The sequence below is a fragment of the Peromyscus maniculatus genome, chromosome 1 (assembly GCF_049852395.1).
Source record: "Peromyscus maniculatus bairdii isolate BWxNUB_F1_BW_parent chromosome 1, HU_Pman_BW_mat_3.1, whole genome shotgun sequence".
Classification (NCBI taxonomy): domain Eukaryota; kingdom Metazoa; phylum Chordata; class Mammalia; order Rodentia; family Cricetidae; genus Peromyscus; species Peromyscus maniculatus.
The window spans coordinates 148,966,302-148,978,720 of NC_134852.1; positions in this window are offsets into that span (position 1 = coordinate 148,966,302).

Consider the following 12,419-nt stretch of genomic DNA (forward strand, 5'->3'; position numbering starts at 1 on the left):
AACAAAGATAGACATCACCATGTGTCATGTATGCAATCTCTGGTCCCCTGCAGGGACTCCTGGCTCTGCTGCAACCTCTGTCCTGCATGTTATGATTCCTATTGACAGTGGGTCTTTCCCAGGCCACCACCTGGTGGCTGCTGAGCTCAGAAGCTTGTTCATCTGGAATCCAAGATCTAATTGTTTCTGAAGCCTTCCTGGACAGAAAGAATATGCTCTGTCTCTCTCCACTGTCTTTCTTTCAACCTCAGGGGACACTTAGCTCTAATGTGCTAACACTCATTGTCAGAGGAGGAAGGTAGAGTGAATGTCACTCATGCCTTTTTTCATGGCTGCCACTGCTCTTGTGCAATGGGATCTTCAGCTTAGTACTCTCCTTCTCTCCTTCTCTCTAGAAAGCTCAGGGCTCTGCTCCCTAGTCCAGGTCTGGCCCTTCTGTCTCCCCACTGCCTCTTGTACAGATACAAGAAAAACACACTTTTCAATCTGACTTGAAGGTTCTCCTAGCATAGACACATTTCTGAGTGCAAACAACAGCTGTTTCCTGGAGCTAAGAGGAAATTCTGAGAGGTAGGCTCTTTGTGCAATATAGAAGAAGCAGTGAATGTGGGGGACTCTTTGCTGATCGGCTAGTTGGTGGTGATTTGATGGGTCAATTGTCATTAGTTGGGCTTTGGCCCATGACGTGAACTCTTCGGCCCAAGAGCTCAGTTGTCTTGCAGAGGACCAGACGCTGATGAATGCATAAGCTGTGGCAAGGAGGCTATCTAGGACAACTGACTAAATGTGGAGCAGGGGTACTCATTACAGAAGGACAAGGGGAAAAGAGTGGGGTGCTAATGATCTTGGACCACTGAAAGACACAGTCAAGGAGACACCCTGAACTATGGCAGAAGGGGCCTGATGGTCACTGAGTAGGGTGGAGAATCTGTATGTAACTTGAGTGCTATGGGATGGTCTGTATGTCAAATTACTATGATTGGTCAATAAATAAAACACTGATTGGTCAATGGCTAGGCAGGAAGTATAGGCTGGACTAACAGGGAGGAGAAAAGAAAGAACAGGAAGGCAGAAGGAGTCACTGCTAGCTGCTGCCATGACAAGTAGCATGTGAAGGTGCTGGTAAGCCACCAGCCATGTGGCAAGGTATAGATTTATGGAAATGGATTAATTTAAGCTATAAGAACAGTTAGCAAGAAGCCTGCCATGGCCATACAGTTTGTAAGCAATATAAGTCTCTGTGTTTACTTGGTTGGGTCTGAGTGGATGTGGGACTGGCGGGTGACAAAGATTTGTCCTGACTGTGGGCAAGGCAAGAAAATTCTAGTTACACTTGAGTAGGCCTATGGTATGAAGATATAGTCAAGTGGTCCTCTGAGTGTGTCTCCAAGGTGTTTCTAGGCAAACGACCTCAGAATTCATTCATTCAGATACTGAGTTAAGATGGTCTCACCAGTGAGGATGGGTCTCAATTCTTTGAGGGTCTGAGTAGAACTAAAAGATTTACATCCAGAGTAAGAAAACACCCTTCCTGTCTACTGCTTCTGTGTTGGGATATTAGTGTCCCCTCTTCTGAGTAGAGTCTACACTGAGCTTGTGACTCTAGCTGCTGAGGGATGAAGCAGCCTCTGTATCTCCACTCAGCCCCTGATCATAAAGTAAGTGCATACGTGTGTGTGTGTGTGTGTGTGTGTGTGTGTGCGCGCGCGCGCGCGCGCGCGCGCGCCTATGCACATGTCCATGCTACGGACTGTGGGCCTCAAGATGTTCTTATAACCAGTGGCCCTGTAAAAGCACCTTGTTTGTATGACCATGGCCTACTGGAAATGCTAAATGTTTTCTGAGCACAGGACTCAGAACTGAAAAGCTCTTTCTGTAGAAAATATATCCTGTCTGCCCAGATTTTAGACTAGTCTAGAAGGGATGGTCAGGATCATGGAAACCTTTGAAAAGGACCTGGGGTTGGGTGGGCCCTTCAGGGAGGGGTCATGATTTTGTGAGGATAAGATTCTAGGACATGTGATCTATGACTGCCCCACCAAGGGGCTGGAGCTGGTTCTTTAGGGGTCTTGGGTCCCTTGCACTCAGGCTTGTATGAATCCCAGCCTTTCCCATCTTACTGGACCTCTGATGACTGTGTGTCCTCTTACACACACCCTGCAGGAATGTGGACTGGCAGGGTTTCTGGCTGATCTCTTCCCACTCTATGTAAACTCTTTGAAGCTTCTCAGCATGTGTGTGTTTGCCGATCTCTGTAAGTCTGGGACAGCTCAGCCACAGATAATTCCTGAATATTGAGTCACTCTTAATATTGATCTCAGCCTACTAATGACTCTCTAAATCTATATCAAACACTCCTGGTGAGGAGTGGACAGGCTGTGAAAGAGATGGCTTGTTCTCATTCCAAGTGGTGCTGAGAGAAGGATGTGGTCCTGTTACTCTGACAGTGTGGAGCAGACAGGAGGACAACCGAGAGCGCCCTGCTGCCATATATAGGCACACATATATAGGTCTTTCTTTTTGCAGTTAGAGCAATGAAATTTTGTAGAAGACTGTGTCTTGGTACATACACCATGAACTCCGGGGAGATCTCTGGGTTAGCTGCAGTGCAATGGAAACTATCAGGAAGAGGTGAAAGCTCCTTGCACATACAGCCACAAGCCGGTTACTAGTTAGCTGATGCACAGCTGCTCTTCCTGAGGTCCCAGGAAGACCCGCTTAGCACCTGTGGGTGCAGCGGGCTAGAGACCAGAAGCCCCTCAGCATGGTCTAGACTCTAGTCCAGGTATGAGCTATGCCTGACAAGGCAGTGGGTGGCTCACAGGAGATCACTGCTGCTCGCATAGAGAGAACACCTCTCAGAGTAGCCTGACAGGCCAAAGGGGTGGCCATACTCACTTGAACACTTTCAAACATGGCTTCTGGAAGAGCTTGTAGACTTTCCCTGCCCATGAATAGTGCCAGGCCATTGTGGTTTGAGTGTGGAACGCTCCCTAGACCAGGGTTTCTCAACCTGTGGGTTGTAAGCCCTTTAGGGTTATCAAATGACCTTTTCATAGGGTATTGCATATCAGATAGTTACATTATGATTCATAACAGTAGCAAAATTGTAGTTATGAAGTAGCAATGAAAATAATTTTATGGTTTTTGATCACCACAACAGGAGGGACATTAAAGGGTCTCAGCATTAGGAAGGTTGGGAAACACTGGTCTAGACAGTCCAGAATGATCCCTTCACCTAGCAACGTGAGTTCTGATTCAGTAAAGTATGGACCTGAGAGAGGAAGATGGCCACTGGTCCCTGCTGCCAGTGACGCTCCCTGCCTAAGATGGGTTTTTCTGTTCCCTAAATTCCAAGCAGAACCAGGGAAAATGAACAGCGGGAACAAGACTGTAGCAGAGTTCAGTTTACCATCTTGAACAATTTGCTCCTTTCTCACCAAAGATTAATTTAAAACCTTTCTCGAATCAGTCCCAACACCCTCTCCTGAACAGCCTCTCAATGGCATCTTGCTGCCCGTTGTTCAGTCTCCAGAAAGTCTCCTGTTGTCTCCAAATCACCGAATCAAAACAAATGGTTTTCCTCCAGTCTGCAATCCAAGACCTTGAAATTGCTTAACTGAGTTTGGGCTGGGAAATTGGCCTCCAACAATCTGTGGCATTTCTGCTTATAGACAGGGAGGACGCTGGCATCGGCAATGCAGAGGACAGAGAATGAAACCCTGTGTTCAGGACAGAGAGACATGGCCGCCTGGAGAGCACCCTTTAAGAACCCAAGCATGAAAATGTACCTGTTCAAATCCAAATGCCTTTCCCAACCTGGCTCTTTCCAGTTCCCAGGAAATTGAAGCACCACGCCCATTCCAGACCCTTCCAGAGCCCACAGAGTGGGGCTGGGCTTAGTCACTCAGAACTCTGCTCCTGAGTGAACAACTTTCATGACTTCTGCAGCTACTACAGCCAGCTGAGCAGATGGAGAATGGAGTTCCCTACCCCGGACCTGTCCCCTGTCAGTGATGGCAGCTCAGGGAGGAGGGCTTCCATGACACCGCTTCACACCTCAAATTTATCACAAGGGAAAAAAGTGAAGGGCAAGCCCACTCATCACAGGGTGTGGAGGGAGGAGCCCGAGGTGGGACAGACACAGGTCATTAGCAGGTCCCATACACATGGCTCCAGGAACTTTGTGCATCTGGGCAGAGCCGCTCTGTCCACTTCCCTACCAGTGAATCTGCCCTCTGTCTGGCCTATGGGAAGATTGACCTCCGTCTCATAGTCTGGACATCCAGGCCAACTCTGATGGGTAATAATGGTAACGGAACATGGGAACAGGACAGTTACTCATAGAACATAGGCCAAGAGTTTAGGAAATAGCCTTTCTGGCAGCTTTATTCAATGTCTCACGGCTGAGACATTGGCTGAACTGGGGCACTAGAGAGCATGGTGACAGGAAGCTTATAGCAATAGGTACCTCTCAACTGCTAGATGCACCTTGAGGGATTCCCCTAGGCAGGGAACTGTCAACCTCACCTCTCATCTTCGTCACTGCCCCCCTGGAACTCCTTGCTTGCATCAGCACAGCCATTTGGTACCAATACACACCAGGAGCTTCCTATCCCCCAGGCCCACGGGGTTGTCAACTGGGGAAATGGTTTTATTTCTAAGAAGTTTTGGTGGGGGCTCTGTACCGGGCCTGGTACTCTGAATATAGAGTAACTTTTCTGGGCTTCTCTGTCCTTCACACTAAGTCCTCTTCATAAATAACTGCAAGTGGAACTGTCAGTGTGATGTCCTGCTCTAGAAAGCTTGCTATACCAGTCCATTCACCTCTCAGAAACAGCACAGAAGCCGAGCATCAGACAGCATCATGCTAGTTGCTGCTTTGCCTGAAAGTACAGGCTCCATTGCCAGGTACAGAGCCAGACAGATAAACAGAGACCGTGGCTTCAGAATTGCACATTAATGTGCCTAGCTGTAAATACTAAACAATATTGATGGCTGGGATCTCAATTCAAGTTTTCTTTCTGGAAACTGCAATAAATAACAAGAAAGTATTTTGTACATCAGAAGCTTTATTTGTGAGGAGCATCCAAGCAGATATAAATGCCACTTCTTCAAGCGGCAGGGGGAGAGACATCCCTGCTGGGCAGCCCAGGTGCTGGAGAGATGCAGAGAAGGGGGTGAAGTGGATTTCAAGTGGGAACACAGGGATGTGGGGCAGGTTCCCACACTCTAGGGAAGAGTAAGCCAGAAAATGCTCAGAGTCCAGAATGTCTGGCATGCTCAGCACAGGCCCTGGTGGAGAGGAAGGGCCATTGGTGGCTTAGAAACTCCCCCTGAGGTCAGAGGATGCACTTTGTTCCCAGCACTCACTGAGTACCCAGAATGTCAGATCTGCAGTTACAACTGTGCCAGGTCACTCAGGGACCTCCTCCTGCCCCCCTCTATGGAGTAAACACTCTGAAGAGGTATGTAAGGGAAGCCAGTACAGATGAGAATGCACAGGCCTAGCAGAGAAACTGAGTCCCTCTAGTCTGGACCCCACATTGTCCCTTCAGTCTTCCCTATCCTGGCCATCTCTGCTCAAGACAGCCTGTAGAGGGTCTCAGCTGAAGCAGTCTCATGTCAGAGCTGAAACCACATAAGTACAGCCTTTGGTGAAATGGTGACAGACATCAGGGATCTGGTGCTTGCAATTCAAACTTGTGCTAAGTGCAATACTCGTGATGTTACCATCACATGTGAACTGGTGCAGGAGTATGACAAACTGACCCCAACAGTCCCCATCTGAGGTCTCTGCCTTCCACTGTGGTCTTCTGAAATCTACTCAAGGTAGCTTATTCTCTATCCTTGGGCTTTTTCTTAGCAGTACTGCTTCTTCTGTGTTCCCCAGGCAATGAGCTGAAGTGTCTCATTATTCCTAAATGCATAGTCTGCAGCATGCCTGGTGGAGGAAAGGCAGGCTAGAGCCTCCTGCAGGCCTCAGACAGCAAGGTCAGTATTATAACCAACAGTAGGCACTAAGGAGTCTGGAAATTCTTATGCTGTAAGTCAAGGTTATGTAGTGATGGGCAGGCCAAAGCCCCCAAGATACCCAGCCCATAGCCTCCAGAAGCAAGCATCCCAAATCTGCTAGTGAAATGTTCACACTGACTACATTCTGGGAATAATAAGATTCATCACAAAAAAAAAAATTTAGCCAAGGTGATATTCACTGTGCACAGGCCAGGGGAGAGGGCTGTCTGCAGGCCATGCAGGACAGGCTTGTCCTAACACTGTGACAGCTGTGACCCTGATGATTGGGCTTTTCTGTATGGCACTGAATGAAGTCCTTCTTCACACCATAGACCATCAGATCAAACTGAAAGGCCAGAGCCAATCTTCTCACTGAAAGGAGATAATAGTTAAGGAGTCAGGTGACTGGTTGAACTCCGTGACTTAGGGATAAGGAGCAAAAGGTGGGCCCCAGGCCAGGTGCCCCTATAGCCCTATGCTCTGGGTATACCTACCCTGTTTCAGGGTCCATGAGAGACGGGAAGTCTGTCACCCAGTTCCTCTCCTGGTGTTGGGATGTAGATGACCACCATGGACAGTCCTTAGGGACCAAGCACAGATTAGGGTTTCCCCAGAAGTGCTAGGTCAGGGGCATCCACTTGGAGAGGAGTCAGCATAGGCCATCTCTGGCAGGTGACATCTTGGAATGATTTCCTCTAAGGCCACAGCCTTTGCAGAGAACCTGTGACTCTGCCCGATGGTCTCCAGTCAGGCCTATTTTAGGCACAGAGAAAGGTCACTGTGTCTTCTGTTTGGAGGGCTCCAGTCAATAAGCTCTTGGTAAGGAGTCATGGCACAGTAGTCAAGTGTGGTCTCCCATTGTTGGAAATGGGAGAATATTCCAGAAGCAAAGAAGTGAGTTTTGTGAAGGCAGGAGAGTAGTGTACAAAATGACCCCACCATTGAGGGGCACCATCTTCACCAGTAAAGTGGGGAGCACGTGCAGAGGAAGCTGTGCAGGTGGGATGTGAGGAGGCAGCGAGAGGTTGATGAAGGTATCATACCCTCCTTCCAAGGCTACAGGATCAGCCTAGGTCTCTGGGAGCTCCAGAGTGGAGTCACAGGACAGCTCTGTTCCTGAACTTCACTTCTGAGAAGTAAGGAAAGACAGGTTTGCTTTCATGAGAAGACCATGCTGGTCAAAGTGAACCTAGATAGAAGAAAGATGGGGGCACAGATATCCCCAGATGCCAGGTCTGCATCCTGCTTCTGTCTGTGCCTTCTGGAAGTCAGGCTTCTCTTGGCGAACTCCCCTAAGCTCTGTAAGCACTCAGATTTGAGCTAGAGGAGACAGACATCCTTGATTGAACTCCACTGTCTGAGAGTTCTGCACATATGCCAGACTCCCTCTCAAGTGGGTATGACAGCCAGCTGCACTACGCATGCTCTTGCTTCATTTTAGTGGTTAATACTGAATCAAAGTGGAGTAATTATGAAAACACAGGTGGCAGGTACATCAATAGATCAATTTGTGATGAGAGCTGTACCGTCTCACTTGAAATAATCCACAATAAAGGAACACTTTAAATACATTTAGCTCACAAGCACTAATTACAGAAAAGGCAGCAGAAGGTTCATCTGGTAACCCATGGTTTAGGGATCAGGTAGTCATTGGTCATGCTTGAAGCTGAGATGCTTCTACAGGTATTGGGACAACTTGTGACCAGGCTTCCCCTGAGAGGGGGCTGCTTTACATGATCCTCGGAACCCACAGTTGGCTCCACACCCCAAGAATCACTGTTAGTTAGTTCAAGATCAGTGGATCTTGCTTTCAGGAGAATGGCTCTCAGTTACTTGTAACTGCTGCAGACTAAGATGAACTAGGCTTGCGTGTTTGCACACCCAGTTCCCAGCTGATAGTGCCCTTTGGGAAACTACAGATTCTTTGGGAGATGTGGCCTAACTGGAAGAAGAATGTCACTGTGGCCAGGCCTTCAGTTTTTACAGCTCAGTAACTTAGGGACCAAGTTAGGGACTGGAGCCCTCCAAACAGAAGACACAGTGACCTTTCTCTGTGCCTAAAATAGGCCTGACTGGAGACCATCGGGCCGAGTCACAGCTTCCATGCAGAGGCTGTGGCCTTAGAGGAAATCATTCCAAGATGTCACCTGCCAGAGATGGCCTATGCTGACTCCTCTCCAAGTGGATGCCCCTGACCTAGCTTCTGGGGGAACCCTAATCTGTGCTTGGTCCCTAACAGAACTTTCTGTTCTCTCTCTGCTTCCTGACTGCAGATACAATGTAACCAGACAGCCTGGCTCCTGCTGCAAAGGCTTCTCCACAGTGATAGAATGACCCCCCTCCAACAGTGAGCCAGAAACACCTCCCTCCTCTAAATTGCTGATATAACTAATAGAGCACCCATCATATCAGATATAACTGAGTCCAGGACTTCAGGACACCTACAAAATAAAGGTGCAGCTGTTTCTCAGATGGTAATGGGGTTATTGTATGACCTGTTTCTTTCTATGTGTGCAGGGAACTTGCAATTAACAGCCGGCAGGGGAAAAGTTAGCTAAGGGGGCAGACATCCTGAAAACTGACCTCAGGGTCACATGTTCAATGGCATAGAAGAAGCAGGAGTCTCAAAAGGCCCATGCTCATCTCAGTCCTGGCTGCAGCTCAGAGGAGTGGGATCCCCAGCTTCCAGTTGCTCTGGAGGGCAAATGCAGATTATATGAGTTCACTGTCTTCCCCCATATACTGTCTCCCACAGGCCTTCATGGAGAGAATCACACAGGCCGTTTAATCTCAGCCCATTTCATCCTTAGCTAAAATGAAGAGAACTCTTGAGTACAAGGTACAAAGACAGCAACCACTAGCTGTGAGTGAGGTGTATCCCCTGGAACTGTATGCCGAAGTCTTATCCCAGATATCTGTGAGGTGACCTGATCTGAGAATGGGGGCTCACAGATCATACTAGAGTAAGTGGACCCTAAACCCAATGGCTGCTGGTCCTACAGGAAGAGCAGAGGAGGCATCAAGATACACAGGAGAAAGGGCAATGAAGTCAGAAGCACAAATTAATCTGGACATGCCAGAGAGACCAGGGGTCACAGGCAGCAGAGAGAGAGATGATAGCCGTTCCCTCCAAGCCTGCTCAAGGAGACAGCCTGGTGAATCATTTGACTTTGTGCCTATGTAGAACTGTGAAAACCAATTCCTCTGTCCCAGTACATCTGGTCTTGTAAGTGTGACCCTCACTGCAATGCGATCTCCAGGAGCAAGCAGAAACCATGGCTGAAACTTGCCACCATGCTGAAGCAGGGGACTGCCAGAAACATTGTCACTTTGCAGACTTTAATAGGTACATCACAATCCACAATAAATTCAGTCTCAAGTTTGTTCCCACAGTGTAGGAGCAACACTCCGACAGTGTGCAAAATAGTCCAGAGTGCTGTTCTATCATGCATGGCTCTCAGAAGAGCAGCTGGTCCGGCTGTGACCGCCGACCCCATGCAAACGTCAAAGTGCTCTCATGTTCAGCTTCTCAGACAAGATGCTCAAAAAACTTCTCCTCCAGTGCCTGCCTCCATGCAGGAGTGTCCCAGAGCCTGAGGACAAAGACCTGGAACCAGTTAAAGCTACCCCAAGCACAGGAAGAAAAAGGCCAAACTTTTACTTTATTATTCATAAGACAGTCACATCGCCTGGAGTGCTAACTTACTAGAGAAAGATGATTTCTGTAAAACATCTCCCCTGGAGGAAGACATGGCTACTGTTGGTGGATTCTAATGTAGGTGAGGATATGGAATTCCCAAGAAAGGAGAATGAGATTGGGAATCTATAATTGAATTTTATAAAAAATTAATTTCATTGCTAGGAAACCCCAAACACACATTTCAGCAGGAGGGAGATTAACCTCCAGTATCAAGAAGAAGGATGTGGTAGAAATTAAGAGAGGCATTGATGCCTGCAGGCTGGGGCTATGGAACACACTCACGGGACTCCGAGACTCAGCACTGGGTACTCACTGAGCTGATGGAGCTGGGGACTGACCAGCTAGAGAAAGAAGGACCAGAGAGGTGGCCTGTGGCTCCGCAGATCCAGCCTCCCTCAGGTCTCTGATTTCCGAGTCTTTCATTATCTGGTATTTCTGTGTTCATTTTATCTTATTTGATTTTTAGACAGTGTCTCATTATCCTAGGCTAGCTAAAACTTATATAGCTGAGGATGACTTTGAACTTCTAAGCCTCCTGCTTTCACTTCTCAAGTGCTAGGATCACAGGTGTGGACCACTATGCCCCATTTATGTGATGCTCAGGATCAAACTAGTGCATGCTAAGCAAGTACTCTACCAACTCAGCTATAGCCCTAGACTGCCTGCTTCCTTTTATGATAACATTATGAGATTATTCAGTCTGGTTAATAATGGTAGTAAAATTTAGCTAGACACATTGCCTGCCATCTAGAGATTATGCTGAAAACTGCCCATCCTGGTGAACTCCAGGCAGCCAATGCTACCTTGGTCCTTGGGAATGGTCTCTGGTGTGCATCCCTCTGTTCCTTCTGTGGGCATGGGAATCACTTAGGACACCATCCATGGACATCCCCAGGCTGCCTCCACAGACGCCCTAGTTTAAGCCTTCAGTATAATTTTCTCTTAGAGCAGAGCTGCTATGTCTGTCCTGGGAATGAGCAAACTTAAATTTATATCTCCACTCTTCCGCAGAAACAGACACAGACAGGGCACACAGAAGATCTAGCTGTGTCCTAATCTGTCTTGACTTATGGGCTCTAATCCAAAAACCATAGAATTTTCATGTCATGAAATGTGATTATTCTTTTGAAAACTTCCATTATTTAAAACATAAAGGTCATTCTCATTTTGTGGGCCACACATAAACATCTCCAGTACACAGGCCATGGTAGGAAAGTCCTTGGTGTAGCTGGGGTTTTCTCTCTGGGTCCCACCAAGCCCCAGCAGTCTGATAGCCCACTTATAAAATAAACACACAGACACTTATATTATTTACAAACTGTATGGCCATGGCAGGCTTCTTGCTAACTGTTCTTATATCTTAAATTAACCCATTTCTATAAATCTATACCTTGCCACGGGGCTTGTGGCTTACCGGCGTCTTCACATGCTGCTTATCATGGTGGTGGCTGGCAGTGTCCCACTCACTCAGCCTTCCACTTCTCAGAATTCTCCTCTCTCCTTGTCCCACCTACTTCCTGCCTGGCCACTGGCCAGTCAGTGTTTTATTTATACAGAATGATATCCATAGCACTTGGTTTCAATAGTCAGACACCATTGATATCTGGGCTTAATGACTTTCACGTAGGTATGGACACTGGCAATATATGCACACAGCAGGCCAGCAGCATGCTAACCATGGGTAGATGATCTGTGCTATGCTTCCTAGGGATCATGGAACAGGGGTTTGGATAGCACACTGTGTTAAGAAGTGTTTTTGGAAAGCCAGCCCATAGCTGGAATCTGGGACTTTATGGGGAAGACCCTTCTGCATGGCAAGCCTTTGTCCATGAAGCTTGACCTGTGCCAGATCCTGCAGAGTACCAGATACATCTGCAACACCTGGGAGGGACTCAGAGGCCATGTGTACTCTCCACAGGAGTCTCCCCCACCCATTCTACCACCTGCTAAAGCCCTTGGCTCTTCCCTTTGAGACCCTACCCTAGCTGTCCTGATGATCCTCAGTTAACTACAGAAACACAAGGACCTCTGCTGACCCAGCCCCAAGGACCACACGGGGTTGCTGAGGGCTTCATCTTGGGGCCTTTCTTCCAAGGCTCCTGCTCCCTTCCCATGTGTTTCACCCAGTCAATCAACACAGATCTCCTGAGAGGCATCTCTGAGGTCAGGGTTGGGCTTAGGGCTGCAGGCTTAACAGTGACATACACAAGCTGGTTTTTTCTTCCCCGGGGACTGCCAACAGAGTAGTGGTGGGTTCGGGGGACACGACAGGCAGATGCATCAAGAGTGCTGTTTCAGTAGAATCATGGGAAAGGGTGTTGTCCCATTGCTAGGGGGATAGAGAGCTCTCTCTTTCACAGAAATCACAACTCGCAGTGTTTTGAATAGGGGTTGGGAGTCAAATGGGTTGAAAGTAGGGGTAGGGCAGGTATCCTGCCGGCAGCACTGGGAGCGGAATGATGGTTCCTCAGGTGTGTTCTTCGAGAACTATGATATGGTTATTTGGAAAAACATCGCTGCAGGTGTAACTAAGCTATGTAGGCTAAGATGAAATCACCTTGAATTTGGAGTTTCCTAAGCCCAATGCCAAGATTCCTCACGAGGGAAGAGAAGGCACACAGAGAATATGGCCATGAGAGATGACACATGGGGACCTAGCCATGTGAAGATGGAGACAGCAGTTGAGCCCTGCACCTATAAGCCA